At 41.1% G+C, this 16,613-nt stretch overlaps 1 protein-coding gene across 5 annotated transcripts in view; it reads left to right on the top strand.

The window, feature by feature from the left end:
• Positions 1 to 16,613, top strand: part of CASK (peripheral plasma membrane protein CASK) — a 1,131,710-nt gene that overhangs the window by 779,991 nt on the left and 335,106 nt on the right. The gene's annotated exons all lie outside the window — the stretch shown is intronic.

Here is a 16,613-nt window from a genome sequence, read left to right as displayed (position 1 = left end):
AGAGTTCGGTCACTGGCACTCTTTGGCCCAGCTCGTTCTGCTGTCTGACTTAACCCAGTGTCTCTTGGAGAGTTCGGTCCTTGGCACTCTGTGGCCCAGCTCGTTCTGCTGTCTGACTTAACCCAGTGTCTCTAGAGAGTTCGGTCCTTGGCACTCTGTGGCCCAGCTCGTTCTGCTGTCTGACTTAACCCAGTGTCTCTTGGAGAGTTCGTTCCTTGGCACTCTGTGGCCCAGCTCGTTCTGCTGTCTGACTTAACCCAGTGTCTCTGGAGAGTTCGGTCCTTGGCACCCTTTGGCCCAGCTCGTTCTGCTGTCTGACTTAACCCAGTGTCTCTGGAGAGTTCGGTTCCTGGCACTCTTTGGCCCAGCTCGTTCTGCTGTCTGACTTAACCCAGTGTCTCTGGAGAGTTCGGTTCCTGGCACCCTTTGGCCCAGCTCGTTCTGCTGTCTGACTTAACCCAGTGTCTCTGGAGAGTTCGGTCCTTGGCACTCTGTGGCCCAGCTCGTTCTGCTGTCTGACTTAACCCAGTGTCTCTTGGAGAGTTCGGTCCTTGGCACTCTGTGGCCCAGCTCGTTCTGCTGTCTGACTTAACCCAGTGTCTCTGGAGAGCCTAGCGTTTTATTGTGCATTCTTATAGAGCCTACTTCGCAGAGTCCTCCGTAGGGGGCATAGTGTCGTCAGTGCACCTCACGTGGTGCACTGTAGGTATTACTTGAAGGTCTTCGCAGCTCCCTTCGGCCCCTAGCTGCAACCTCTCTCATTTCTTTTAATGTATCTCCGTTCATATTCTCTTCCATGTGACTTGACACCGTCTCAAAAAAAATTGTTTCCAATTGCAGTTGCGAGGTATTCCTCCTGTTACACCTTTCAAACCTTCCCTTTCAACGCTGAATGACCTCGTAGGTTCCAGCGCTTGGCTCTTAGCCTAAATTCTGCGTTCGTGTTTTGTACGAGATTCCCTCCCGTCTATGAGACTCGAAGTCGTTCATTAGCCTCCGCCGCTATGACGAGTTGTCCTCGATCATAACATGTTATGCCGTGTGCATGCGCTGCGTCCGAATCGATCCCTTTTCCATTTTTCCCAAATTGGAAGGATAATTCGATTTCGCGTTTTGCGTTACACAATTAAGCTCTTATCTGCATTTATATTTGTTTTCAGATCATGACTTTTCATGGCTGTCGCTTGGAGGATTTTACTAGATTTTATTCGTTCTGTGTCCTTGCCTGACTTTTTCTGTGGATTCGTACAAGGCTCGGGTGTTAGGTTGTCTGCGTGTGTATAAATAACCCCTGCCCATGATGGAAAACAAATAAAAAATGCCCCCTAAGTTTCTTTGGCGCAGTCGAGTTTTCCGTACAGTGCACAATCAAGGCCACCGATAATAGATAAATCTTTCGGTGGTCTCGGTATAATGCTGTATGAGCCGCGGCCCATGAAACTCTCAGCCGGCCGTGGTGGCCTGTGTTTTTGAGTTGCCAGAAGCACGATTATGGCTAACTTTAACTTTTAAATAAAATAAAACCTAATGAGGCTAGAGGGCTGCAATTTGGTATGTTTGATGATTAGAGGGTGGATGATCAACACACCAATTTGCAGCCGTCTAGCCTCAATAGTTTTTAAGATCTGAGGGCGGACAGAAAAAGTGCGGACGGACAGACAAAGCCGGCACAATGATTTTCTTTTACAGAAAACTAAAAAAAAGAGGCATATGGATTTGACCAATTCATCCCCAATCTTCATGGGTAGAATCATAACCATCGTCCAGTTATTTCCCTCTCTCTCTCTCTCTCTCTCTCTCTCTCTCTCTCTCTCTCTCTCTCTCTCTGTGTGTGTGTGTGTGTGTGTGTGTGTGTGTGTGTAGGCAAGGCTCTACCGTTCAGGAGAAGAGGTCATTTGTCTTGATTGGGAAGGAGAGTTTTATCAAAGGAGTTGTTGTGTGCTTCCGTGCTTTTGACAATAGAGTAGGATATACACGGTGGGAACACCGGTAGCAGCACGCGTGTTGGGGACGGGAGGGGGGGTGGGGGGGTGGTTGCTGGGCCGAGGGCGATTGATGAAGCAGAATTCGGGGCCTGAGATAAAGAGATTGATGATAGAAAAAGCCCCGGGATGAAAATAAGCCGGGGGTGAGAAATTCTTGGGAGAATGAGAGATTGATGATGGACCATACTGGTCTCGGAGACACCGATGTTCATAGAAACGGAAATTGATGGCGAGGAGTGCGCCGAAGTTTTCCGAAATGCAGGGCCCACCGACCCCCCCCCCTCTCCTTCCCGCCCCCTCTCCAGTGATTAAGGATTAAGAGTAACGAGGAAGGCCTAGCAGCAGAAATGTGGGACTTGATTGTCTGGTGTTAATCAGTTTGTTGTTTTTTTGTTTTTTTGTAGTTATTTTTGTGCCTGGGAGACTAGTAAGATGAATTATTTTGAAAACTACTTTTATATATATATATATATATATATATATATATATATATATATATATATATATATATATATATATATATATATATTTATATATGTATATATATTTATATACAGTATATATACATATATATATATATATATTTATATATATTTATGTATTTATATATGTATATAAGTATTTATATACATATATATATATATATATATATATATATATATATATATATATATATATTTATATATATATATATATATATATATTTTATATATATAAATATATATATGCACATAAATTTGTGTGGATATATATATATACACATAAATTTATGTTCTGTCTATAGTGTGATATTACTTTCACCCTGAGGACTAACATACTGGCATACTTATATACCCTGCTAATGTAACAAATTACATATATTAGTATGCTGAGAGCACTAAAATTGTCTTAATTATTTTCTCATACTGCGGAGGCTGTGGAAAACAGCAGAGGTCATCTGCATGTTATAAAGATTCCGTCAGAATGATGCTGCAGATGCTGTTGCTTTCTGTGACAGCAGCTCACATTACTTTCAGATCCCAACTGAATGCTGCACTTAAGTAAAAAATGCACCGAAGTTTCTTCGACGCAATCGAGTTTTCTGTACAGCGTATAATCAAGGCCACCGAAAATAGATCTATCTGTCGGTGGTCTCGGTATAATGCTGTATGAGCAACGGCCCATGAAACTTTAACCACGACCCGGTGGTGGCCTGTCCTTTAGCGGTGCCAGACGCACGATTATGGCTAGCTTTAGCTTTAAATAAAATTAAAATTAATGAGGCTAGAGGGTTGCAGTTTGGTGCGTTTGATGGTTGAAGGATGGGTGACCAACATACCAATTTGCAGCCCCCTAGCCTCAGTAGTTTTTATTTTATTTAAGGTTAAAGTTAGCCGCGATTGTGCGTCTGGCACAGCTATAGTTGCCAACAACACATGCCACCACCGGGACGTGGCTGAGAGTTTCGTACAGCATTATACGCTGTAGAGAAAACTCGATTGCTCTGAGGAAACTTTGGCGCATTTTTTACTTGTTATTTGTAATGGGGGTCATTCAATTACAGTTAAATGATTGAGTAATGGACAAAAAATCTACCAGCGTTATGAAATTCGTAAGTATTCCCACATTCCGCCATCAAGAATTGTGCCAAGCGACGTACTACTCTGAATGTTTACGAAAGCTTCTAATTCCTTCCTCTCTGGTAGGCGGTTACCGAGAATCGGGGACTGCACCTCATTAGGACCTGGCGTCGCATAGAATTAAGTCCGGTTCCTCGTCCCGAAATTTAGTGATACTTGGGTTCCTCAAGAATGCCAGTCTTAATTGTGCAAACGGAAATTATTCGGGGAATGAAAGGCGACCCTTATGTAAATGAGTGCTTGAGGAAAAATGGCTTTTTAATTTATACTCTATTTATGCATTTCTTCCGCGATTTTCCCGCAAGGAAAAAAAATACCCGCAAGGTGTTTTTTTTTTTAATTCCATTTTTAGCTTCGTGTTAATTGAATAGCATAAATGCACTCCAAATATAATTTCTCTCTCTCTCTCTCTCTCTCTCTCTCTCTCTCTCTCTCTCTCTCTCTCTCTCTCTCTTTGTGGTAGCGAGTCAAGCTCACAACCGGATACCCCGTGTTCGATTCTCGAACCGGACGAGGAGGGACGAATGGGCGCGGTCCTGTAAATCCATTAGGTATCTGTTGACCTAAGCGTTAATTAGGCAATTAGTTATTAGTCGGCTGTTTTAGGAAGCATCTTGGGTGAGGAAAGAGAAAGGAAGAAGAGAGAGAAAACACTGAAGGGGAGTGTTCATTGCGCGCTCTCTCTCTCTCTCTCTCTCTCTCTCTCTCTCTCTCTCTCTCTCTCTCTCTCTCTCTCTGTGTGTGTGTGCGTGCGTGTGATAGACAGGGCAATCCTCTTCCCACTGGGTGAAAACAATTCTCTCTCTCTCTCTCTCTCTCTCTCTCTCTCTCTCTCTGTGTGTGTTTGTGTGTGTGTGATGGACAGGGTAATCCTCTCCCCACTGGGTGAAAACCATTCTCTCTCTCTCTCTCTCTCTCTCTCTCCCTGTGTGTGTGATAGGGTAATCCTCTCCCCTTTAGATGAAACAATTTCTCTCTCTCTCTCTCTCTCTCTCTCTCTCTCTCTCTCTCTCTCTCTCTCTCTCTCTCTCTCTCTCTCTCTCGGGAATGGAAGAGAAGCCAGGTGAAACGAGTCTACGAGTGACTGGAGACCATTTGCAGAGGCATCATACCACTTCACAGCCAACTTTATTAGAATGCACAGATTATAATGTACTCTGGTTATAATTGATTCAGACCCCATACAGAAACTGTTGATGCCAGATTTATTCGTACTGTTTCTCCTTCCTCTTCTCTCCCCCCTTCCCCCTTCCTCCTGCCTCCTTACCCATTCAAGAACTCCGAGATTTACTTTTGATTTTGACTAGTGCCCCCTTTTATCTCGCTTCTCCGTTTCGTCCCCTTTGACGTGGGCTTGAAGAAAGTGTTCAGTCTTTCAGTTCTCTTCCGTCTTCGTTTGCGTCAGCCTCCTCCTCCTCCTCCTCCTCCTCCTCCTCCTCCTCCTCCTCCTCCTCCTCCTCCTCCTCCTCCTCCTCCTCCTCCTCCTCCTCCTCCTCCTCTTCTTCTTCTCCATTTTCTTCGTGCGTCTACTTCCTGTCCTCATATTCCTCTTCCTCCTCCTCTTCCTCGCCTTCGTTTCATCTCTCTCCTACTCTCCGTCTTCATCTCCACCTACTTCCGGAGCGAAAACAGGAGGAGAGGAAGAAAGAGAGAGAGAGAGAGGGAGCGTCATTAAGCCATCAGAAATGAGGAAAGAAAAGGAGGTCGACGTGTTCAATAATATTTAAGACTGCGTCATTTTGCCTTTTGTTCTGACGACATCCTGTTAAAGGGGGGCCCCCGGGGGCGGGGGCGGTGAGGATGGGGGGTTTCATCCCTACAGTGGGTCTCGCACGGCACACGCTGTAAACGGTACTGAGGAAAAAAAATTTATTCTTTTTTTCGTTTTTTGATTTTGTTGTGTCCCTTCCACCTCCCCAGTCACATTGCTTTAAACCTCTGCATTTTGCTTTCCATCCTCTGTGTCTCCCCCCAACTTGGCTGTCCAACTCCGCTTTCACTTCGGGGACCGCATACCACCGCCAAGGTCACCTTATCGAGACCTGAATTTCCCCCCCGAAATCTAACTAATTATCACGTGGCCCATCGTAGGTGACTTTTTCGTAAAAGTCGAGACAACTGTTTTCGTGATCTTGCTGCCAAACGAACCGTGCCGAAGTCACGAATTCGTTAGCGGAAGTAATAATGTTCAGGATAGAACGAATAATAATGATGATATTATTAGTTCGGCGGAGAACGAAGTTCCAGATAATAGTAGTGTTCAGAGGAGAGCAGTTACATAAAAGCTGTAATGTTCAGAGGAGAACAAAGTGTCATAAAACCTATAATGTTCAGAGGAGAACAAAATGTCATAAAAGCTGTAATGTTCAGAGGAGAACAAAGTGTCATAAAAGCTGTAATGTTCAGAGGAGAACAGTGTCATAAAAGCTGCAATGTTCAGAGGAGAACAAAGTGTCATAAAAGCTGTAATGTTCAGAGGAGAACAAAGTGTCATGAAACCCGTAATGTTCAGAGGAGAACAGTGTCATAAAAGCTATAATGTTCAGAGGAGAACAAAGTGTCATAAAAGCTATAATATTCAGAGGAGAAGAGTGTCATAAAAGCTATAATGTTCAGAGGAGAACAAAGTGTCATAAAAGCTATAATATTCAGAGGAGAAGAGTGTCATAAAAGCTATAATATTCAGAGGAGAAGAGTGTCATAAAAGCTGCAATGTTCAGAGGAGAACAAAGTGTCATAAAAGCTATGATATTCAGAGGAGAAGAGTGTCACAAAAGCCGTAATGTTCAGAGGAGAACAAAGTGTCATAAAAATAGCAATATCAGGAGAATGAGTCATTAACGTTCAGAGGAGGACGAACGTGACTGTACCCTTCGCGGACCGATTATCTACTTTGTAGATTGTGTGTGTGTGTGTGCGTGTGGATTCTGCGTTTCGAATAGGCCTTAGTCTGTGATAATACAGTCATAAGTGTTTTATATATTTATTGGTCAATAAATCCCAAAGATCAAAGGATGCGAGAGACTTTTTTTTATATCCCCATGTTTTTTTTATTAACAGTGAAGTAAAACACACTACTAGCGTACAGTCTTTCTCTCTCTCTCTCTCTCTCTCTCTCTCTCTCTCTCTCTCTCTCTCTCTCTCACACACATTCTGGGAAGAAGCACATCCCTAGTACGGTTTCTCTCACTCTCTCTCTCTCCAAGGTGAGGCATCACTTCGCTGATGTACAAAACTCTCTCTCTCTCTCTCTCTCTCTCTCTCTCTCTCTCTCTCTCTCTCATTCTGGGAAGAGAGCACATCTCTAGTAAGGTTTCCCTCTCTCTCTATCTCTCCAAAGTGAGGCATCACTTTGCTGATGTACAAAACTCTCTCTCTCTCTCTCTCTCTCTCTCTCTCTCTCTCTCTCTCTCTCTCTCTCTCTCTCTCTCTCTCTCTCGTGTTTTCGTAATGTTATGGAGGATCATTGAAGTGAAATCCAAATATTTACCAGTCTTCATTTCAGTGTTTGTCGTCGGGGCCTAGACCCAGCGGCAGCTTCCATGTCTTACCACTTCATTTGAACATAAACCCGCCCCCTTTCCAGTATTCACTATCACTGTTATTTGGTAGAAGGGACTATTCTACACCTGACACCGAGATACGGCCAGTATTCCGTCAATAAAATTTATTACATTTGATGCCTACATATTGTAATTTTGGCTTGTAATGCAAGTGATTACATTGGCACCATTCTATAGCGTCAAGTGTTAAAGGCACTAGATTGAGTGAGTACACTCAGTACCATAAATAGCTTTTGTTTTTGTGTGATACTAAACATAAACAGTAAATAGAATGTGCGTTGCAAATTATATGTATATATATATATATATATATATATATATATATATATATATATATATATATATATATATATATATACTATATATATATATATATATATATATATATATATATATATATATATATATATATATATATATATATAAATACACGAGCGTGTTGGCCAGCGCTAGAACCCGGGGCTGCTGTCTCCTCTACCCTCCCGATCCCCTACCTACCCTGTCCCCACCCGGGGCGGACAAACAGGTTTGCAGGAGGTGGGTGGATGTTTCTCCCTACCCTCCTGTTCCCTATCTACCCCCTCCCCAACCGGCGCTGGCAAACAGGTTTGTAGGGGGAGGGTGGGTGTCTCCCCTACCCTCCCGTTCCCCCCTATCTACCCCGCCCTCCACCCAGGGCGGACAAACCGGTGTGCATGGGGTGGGTGGCTGTGTCATGTCACCCGGGGAAGGACAAACAAGACCAGATTCTCTCGGAAAGATTAATTTTACTTTACAACAGCCAGAAGCTGGGAAGGTTCGCAAGGTTTTTTTTTAATGTACGTTCAATTTAGCGATTCGCTTTTCCTTCATATTTCATAACGTGGAAACTTCTCCGAAGTTGAAAAGGGAAGATTAATAATGCAGACACTCTTATTAAAAACGGCAGCTCCCAGAAATAGCGAACTGAGCTTTTTTCCTCGAACCTCATGAGCGGTGAGGAATTTGGGCATCAGCGTTGATATTCTGTTTTCTCGAGGTTCGTTCAAGCATAGCAGTGTGCTCAGTTTTTTTATTTTTATTAGTGTTCTGTAAAAGAAAACTGGCCTCAAATCTTTAAAACTACTGAGGCTAGAGGGATGCAAATTGGTATGTTGATCATCCACCCTCCAGTCATCAAACATACCAAATTGCAGCCTTCTAGCCTCAGTAGTTTTTATTTTATTTAAGGTTAAAGTTAGCCATGATCGTGCGTCTGGCACCGCTGTAGGTGCCAACGACACAGGCCACCACCGGGTAGTGGCTGAAATTTTCATGGACCGCGGCCGGGAGTTTCATGGCCTGTCGCTGAGAGTTTCATACAGCATTATACGCTGTACAGAAAACTCGATTGCGTCGAAGACACTTCGGCCCATTTTTTACTTTTTTTTTCTAATCAAGGAAATCGACTTTTGATAAACTTAGGTTGCGTTCAGTTGCTAATTCTGTATTGACATTTCTGCCAAACTCTTCTGACGGTTGCAAGCCCTTGACGAAGGAAGAATTCGTGTACAAATTTGAAAGAATTTTAATATTAATGCATCTTTCCATCACTGTCAGATTTGCACCCTTCTGACGGAGTAGAGCAAAATATCGCTAATGGAAGTCATTTCTTACATTAAAATCATCGCTGGCGCAAGTATAGCTCACCCTGCCACAACTACTAACGTGCGTGTGTCATCAAGAGTGAAATTAGTTTTGCCAGCCGGTCCCGAATCCACTTTGCAAAACTCCCGCCTTGGATTTATGCGCGCGAATCCTTTATCCTGGACGCCGCCGCAGCGGGACGCCGTAGCAAAACCAGCTAAGCAGGCCTGGAATGGGCCCAGATGAGCCTCCATTTTTCTCTCGCGACTTTTTGGATGCTCAATCATTTCCACTTTTACAGGTCTGAGTTAGACGCGCGCCGCTTCCTCATTCCGGCGGCGAGGCGAGACTTTGTATTCCCCTGAATGCTTCCGGGAGCTCTGTCGCTTGCTCAGCTCGTGAATGGCAGATTTCCCGGGAAGGAAGTAAGCCCCTGACGAATAGTGGCATTTGGGAGGAGGACCTTATGTGTGTGTTTGTGTTTGTGTGAGAGAGAGAGAGTGCTTGTGTGCGTTTTGTGTGGGTGTTTGAAGCCACTAACGAATAGTGGCATTTGGGAGGAGGACCTTATGTGTGTGTTTGTGTGAGAGAGAGAGAGCGAGTGCTTGAGTGCGTTTTGTGTGGGTGTTTGAAGCCACTAACGAATAGTGGCATTTGGGAGAAGGACCTTATGTATGTGTTTGTGTGTGTGACAGAGAGAGAGAGAGAGACAGAGAGAGAGTGCTTGTGTGCGTTTTGTATGAGTTCGAAGCCACTGACGAGTAGAGGCATTTCTTACATGTGTTTGTGTTTGTGAGAGAGAGAGAGAGAGAGAGAGAGAGAGAGAGAGAGAGAGAGAGAGAGAGAGAGAGAGAGAGTGCTTGTGTGCTTTTTGTGTGACTGTTTGAAGCCACTGACGAATAGTGGCATTTCAGAGAAGGGTTTTATGCGTGTGTGCGTGTGTTTGTGAGAGAGAGAGAGAGAGAGAGAGAGAGAGAGAGAGAGAGAGAGAGCCTGTGTGCGTTTTGTGTGAGTATTTGAAGCCACTGACGAATAGTGGCATTTGAGAGAAAGGCCTTGTATGTGTGTGTGTGTGTGTGTGTGTTTGTAAGAGAGAGAGAGAGAGAGAGAGAGAGAGGGTGCTTGTGTGCGTTTTGTGTGCTTTTGGACAGTTGCCGTCGATGCGTTGCATTCTCACGCCTGGAAGCCCGGCATTAGAAGTAAATTGAATGGAAGTTCGCTGTTGGGTGCGTAAATGGATGGTCTGTTGCTGAATCAGGGAATGGATTGATCAGTATTGACCGATTACAAATGGATTGGCGATTGTGTCTGTCTGATACCGAGATGAGTGAGGCATTGTTTTGGCCTTAGTTTGGTGGTGCGTTCTACGGTTTGAAAATGCGCATCAACTTTTGGTAGAGGTTTGCTGCCGTTAAGCTGATGCGACGCGCTCATTAATCGTGCTTTTAAATGGAAGGGGTGTGTGTGATCATTTGGAAGTGGAGGGATGTTTTCTGCTTGAATAAGGATAAGAACTATACTTCTGTTTATAATGAACAGACGCTCAATTTTGTTATGGATATTTATTTATATTTAAAGGGTAATGCAACGATGGTGGCCATTAACAGCAAGTAAAAAATGCGCCGAAGGCAATCGAGTTTTCTGTACAGCCGCTGCAGCGTATAATCAAGGCCACCGGTAATAGATCTGTCTTTCGGTGGTCTCTGTTTAATGCTGTATGAGCCGCGCCCCATGAATCTTTAACCACGACACGGTAGTGGCCTGGCCTATATTGTTGCCAGACGCATGATTATGACTAACTTTAATCTTAAATAAAATCAAAACTACCGAGGCTAGAGGGTTGCAATTTGGTAAGTTTGATGATTGGAGGGTGGTTGATCAACATACGAATTTGCAGCCCTCCAGCCTCAGTACTTTTGAAGACCTGAGGGCGGACAGAAAAAGTGCGGACGGACAGACAAATCCGGCACAATCGTTTTCTTTTACAGAAAACTAAAAATATGAATGAAAAAACTGTGCAGTTCTTTGTTTAAAATTCAGTGGGAAACGAACTGTATTTACAGGTTTCAGAATAAGGTACAAAAATGAACGGTGAATGTTTTGACACCGTTGCAGAGACGAGTTGATGATGGAATTTGAAACGGTAAGATAATGCAGTGAACGACTGTAGTAAGTCTGGTCAAATCAGGTGGCTGTGGCACTTGAGATATTTCCGGATCAGAGATTTAGAAAGAATATGAGAGGAAAAGTTTATGTATGTAGAATGTACTGCAGCAAATATTTTCTATACACATAGTAGTCAGTAGTAGTCAACATACTGAGTTTGACAATGTATGTTTGCAGTGAAGATGAGAAATTATAAAATATTTCTTTTAGAGAACATGCCAAGTTGTAAATTTTGTCTGGAGTGAACATGGACAGTTTTAATCTAGTTGGATTTTGAACGTTGGAATTTGTAATACGTATGTAAAGTCAACGTATTAAGTTTGAATAGATTTCTATAATCATTGCGATAGATTTCTGTAGTTAATTGAGGATGTCATGAAGTCAGCAAACATAGCTGCAATAAATTTATATAACCAATTGTGTATGTATATATATATATATATATATATATATATATATATATATATATATATATATATATATATATATATATATATATATATATATATATACAGTATATGAACAAATGAACATTTCAACCCCATATGTATCGCTTCCTATTTCCCTTCCATTTGCATATTAAAGTCGTGCCCCGTTGAATTTTATGACGGGGGGGCGGGGATCGCCACAGCGGGCTATCCTATATTTTTAGGCATTTTTCCCAACTTCATTTCCGCACTTTCTGTTTTTTCAGTTAGTTATTTATACATTCCTTTCGTCTCGATTATTTATTATATTATATTCTATGGAATCATGTTGTGAGGCAGCTTGGGAGTGATTGTTCGACTTTTATGGTGCAGTTTGGCCTCAGTACTTTATGTAAATGTGATTGTTTATATATATATATATATATATATATATATATATATATATATATATATATATATATATATATATATACTTTTTCGTTGGAAAAGCCTAGGCTGGTCCTATACGGCGTCTACTTTGTTGTAGGTACTTTCACACTCGTACACAACACTGCTCCTCATGCGGCGCACTGTAGGCAATACTTAGGGTTCTTTGCAGTGTCCCCTCCTTAGGCCCCTAGCTGCAACCCCTTTCGTTCCTTTCACCGTACCTCCTCTCATATTCTCTTTCTTCCATCTTACTTTCCTCAACCCTCTCCTAACAATTGATTCATAGTGCAACTGCGAGATTTTCCTCCTGTTACGCCTTTCAAACCTTTTACTGCCAGTTTCCGTTTCAGCGCTGAATGACCCCATAGGTCCCGGAGCTTGGCCTTTGGCCTAAATTCTGCATTCAATTCAGTTCACAACAAACGTACAAGTGAATTTATTAGACTACTTTTAGGAACTTCGTCGAGCATCTCCGCCAAGGAGTTTTAAGTTTTCTGTCGTCGTGCCTGCCTGTGGGAGCGCGCGAGCTCTCTTGAGAGACGGGAGTCTTCACTCTGTTTAAATTGTCAACTTTCCGCCGATTTGGCTGCCGTTTCAATCTCGTTATGGGGTTCGCGTTTTTCGTTTCTCCGTATTTAAGCTCCTTTGATATAAAGCAGTTGATAAACTATATAGTGTATATGTATATATATATATATATATATATATATATATATATATATATATATATATATACATATATATATATATGTCCTGGGAAACGAAATCCGTAAATCCCGTGTGTGTTTTTTTTTAAGGACAGAATAGCTAGCGATTATTCACGATATTCCTCAGATTTAACATGAGAATAATCATGGAGGAGAATATATATATATATATATATACAGTATATATATATATATATATATATATATATATATATATATATATATATATATATATTAAATTCTGCCTGGAATTTTTTTTTCCTGTTCCTGCATGAAAAATCATTTCTTCCAACAAACTTCAGACATTCGACATTGCTCGGTTTTCGTCTTGAACTCATTAGGAGCAGCGGTGAAGATTGGCCTCTCTTTTTTTTTTTTTTTTTTTTTTTCACGCAATCCCTAATCTGCAATCTTCCCAGGGCCCCCAATTCCAACCCCCTTCCCCTTTCCTTTCCTCTTCCTCCTCGTTTCGGTCCGCGGCTGCCCGTTATTTTCATCCTCCTCCTCCTCCTCCTCCTCCTCCTCCTCCTCCTCCTCCTCCTCCTCCTCCTCCTCCTCCTCCTCCTCCTCCTCCTCCTCACTCTTCTCTTCTCCTTTCGTTCGTGGACTTCCTTCCTTTTCACTTAATGTCTTCCGTTATTCGACGAAACAGGTGGGTCTTTTTTGGGGGGGTGGGGGGGGAGAGGTTTTGGTTACATCGTTCATTTTTACAATTCACGGAAATGTATATCATTCATAACAGACAGACGGATAGAATACATTTAGCGGCTTTGGAGAGAGAGAGAGAGAGAGAGAGAGAGAGAGAGAGAGAGAGAGAGAGAGAGAGAGAGAGAGAGCAGGTCTGCTTTTTCTTGACCGACAAGTTATTAATTTTTTAAAGATTGGGTTTTTTTTTATTACTTTTTCCCACATTTGTAAAGGTCAAGAGAAGTTGGGGAAAAAGCCTTAAGCCGCAATAAACTAACACGTTCTGCTCACTATTATTACAATAATAGTGAGCAGTTTAGGTTCCTGATTTGCTAGGTCCGTGAGTCGATCCCGGCTGCTTGTAGGTGGCCGTCCCACCCAAACGTTTGCTGAGGCCTGGAGCTGAGAAAAAGGGTGTTGAGCCAACTTCACCTTGTAAGAATTGCTGAGGGACCTAAGGCAGTACCCTTGTGGCGCCAATCTCTCCAAAAAGAAAGGGGGCAGTTGATAAACTATATACATTATTAGCCTTCAGGACTTTATGCCTCGTAGCGCATACGCTCAGAGACGTGTACCGCCTCAGAATTCCCTATTGTGCCTCTTCCCCATTAAGTGTCTATTTAAAAATGTCGTTATCTCATTCACGCCAAGAAAAAAGGGGGCGGAAAAATAAAGTAATGGGAGCCACAGTACCCTCGCAGAGACTGACTTAGTCCCTGTAGTAGCCTGAATAGCCTGAGTCCTCACTCAGGCTATTCAGTAACTCCTGTCTTTTCCCCTTTCTATCCAGAGCGCGAGTAAGGTAATAAAACGGCCTCCCCTGATGGAGGTCAATTTTTCTACTGCTTTCATTTGCATGTTCCAAAATAGTACTTTGTAAGCTGCCTGGGAAGGGTTGCTTTTGGCCCCAGGGGATTCTGGGGATCGTAGATAAGGTAATAGAACGTAGATAGTGAAAAAAAAATTATCTTAAAAAATCGAGATGTGAAAGCAACGCTAGATAGCCAAAAAAAAATTAATGATAACTTAAAAAAAAAAAATTCGAGATGTGGAAGTAGGGAACATCCCCGAGTCAGAGAGGTGGCCGATAGGAGATAAGAAGAAATCTCTGGGAAAGGTCTCAGGTCCGGAATAAAAGCGGAAAAGGGTCTCGTCAGTATTTCCCAAAATGGTAATTACTCCTGAGGATCTCTGGGGATCATAGATAACGTTACAGAACACTAGATAGCCCCAAAAAAAAAAAAAAAAAAAAAACTAATTATAACTTAAAAAAAAAATGTTTTCGAGCTGTGAAAGCACGGAACATCCCCGAGTCAGAGGGGTGGCCGATAGATAGAAAAAAAAATCTCTGGGAAAAGTCCTAGATACGTAATTTAAGCGAAAAAGGGTCTAGTCAGAATTTCCCCCCCCCCAAAAATGGTAATTACTCCCAAAACATTACATCACATGGGATCGAGTTGTTGTCGATGGGGAACTGAGGTGGTGGTCCAGCCTAATTTGTTTCAGAAAGAAGGATAAGATTTTTACCTCTGGGTTTTATGGAAGGTGTTAACTATTACCCAAGCGAAGTTTTTTTGGAAAACAAATGATTACAAATTTCAAGCTGAAACTAGTATGTTGCTTTGGTGAAGTTCTGTGGAAGCTTTTGGTATGCGTGGTGTCCAGATCTCACAGTGATTTAAAACTAGAAATATGTTGTATTTTGATTTACACTCATTCTTATACTCTTTATTTTTTCATGCGAGGAGAAAAGAATCTTCATTGTTGTAGATATTCATTATTAATCCTATAATAATAATAATAATAATAATAATAATAATAATAATAATAATAATAATAATAATAATAGTAATAATAATATAATTATTATTATTATTATTATTATTATTATTATTATTATTATTATTATTATTATTATTATTATTATTATTATTATTATTATTATTATTTCAGTAGATGAAACCTATTCACATGGAACAAGCACACCAAAGGGGCCATTCGCTTGAAATTCATTTCTTTTGCTGCACCTCCATTCATATTATCTTTCTTCCATCGTGCTGCCCACCCTCTCCTAACATTATTGATTCATAGTCCAACTGCTTTGAGGTTTTCCTCCTGTTACACCTTTCAAACCTACCTACTCTCAATTTCCTTTCCAGCGCTGTATGACCTCAAAGATCCCAGTGCTTGGAATTTGACCTAAACTCTCTATTCCTTTCCATTCCGTGAACGGCTTCCCTCCACGGGAATTTCTCATCTGAAAACGGTCTCATTCCTGAAGTTTGTTTCTTCTGTGGAAATCAGCCGGAGTACAGTTCCTCTTTGAAGTTCTGTTCAAATTGTTTCCTTTTCATCTGTTGCTACTGAAAAAATAAGAAAAATAGAAACGTAAAATAAACCTGCGTGCTTTATCTTTCAAGTCATTTGAGATCGGTGTTTTTGTAAGCGATGCTATTTTTTGGGGGGTTTGCTTTTTTTAAAAATAAACCTTTGTCGGAGAATTTTCTGTTTATACGTGGCTCGAGTTTTAGGTGGAAGGAAATGAAAATATTAAAGGCTCTTTGTGAAGACCAGTTTGTAATTTGATTAGCTATATAAGATAACGTAAAAAAAAATCTGTATGTTTGAAGTTTTAAGAAAGATTATTTTCTCTCTCTCTCTCTCTCTCTCTCTCTCTCTCTCTCTCTCTCTCTCTCTCTCTCTCTCTCTCTGTAAGATGACGTAAAAAATCTGTATGTTTGAAGTTTTAAGAAAGATTATTCTCTCTCTCTCTCTCTCTCTCTCTCTCTCTCTCTCTCTCTCTCTGTAATCCCAGGAAAGCGATTAGATGATGAAATGGTAATTTGATTAACTTTATAAAAATAAAAAATATGTATATTTGAAATTCTCTCTCTCTCTCTCTCTCTCTCTCTCTCTCTCTCTCTCTCTCTCTCTCTCTCTCTCTCTCTCTCTCTCAGGAAAGCGAAAGAATTCGTAAATGCTCGCGGACCATAAATAAAAGGTTGAAGCTTACATTTCCGATGGGAGTGATGGCTGATGTTTTATTTTATTTTATTTATTTGGCTAATTTGTACTACTTAACTTTCATTTGTTTTTGGACAAATGAAATGAAAGATTTACACAGTTGCCAAATCACGACTTTTTCAAGGTTTTTTTTTTTCCAATATTCGGTGATAGCAGACACACCTTTGTACGCAAATGCAATTGACCTTTTGTCAAAACATGTATATGTATGTATGTTTGTATGTATGTATATAACATATATTCATATATATATATATATATATATATATATATATATATATATATATATATATATATATATATATATATATATATATATTACACACATACATATATACATATATATGTATATATATTATATATATTAATTATATACATACGCATATGCATACATACATAC

This window comes from Macrobrachium rosenbergii, chromosome 37, assembly GCF_040412425.1.
Source record: "Macrobrachium rosenbergii isolate ZJJX-2024 chromosome 37, ASM4041242v1, whole genome shotgun sequence".
In the NCBI taxonomy this organism is placed as follows: Eukaryota; Metazoa; Arthropoda; class Malacostraca; order Decapoda; family Palaemonidae; genus Macrobrachium; species Macrobrachium rosenbergii.
This window is presented reverse-complemented; position numbering and strand designations above follow the sequence as displayed.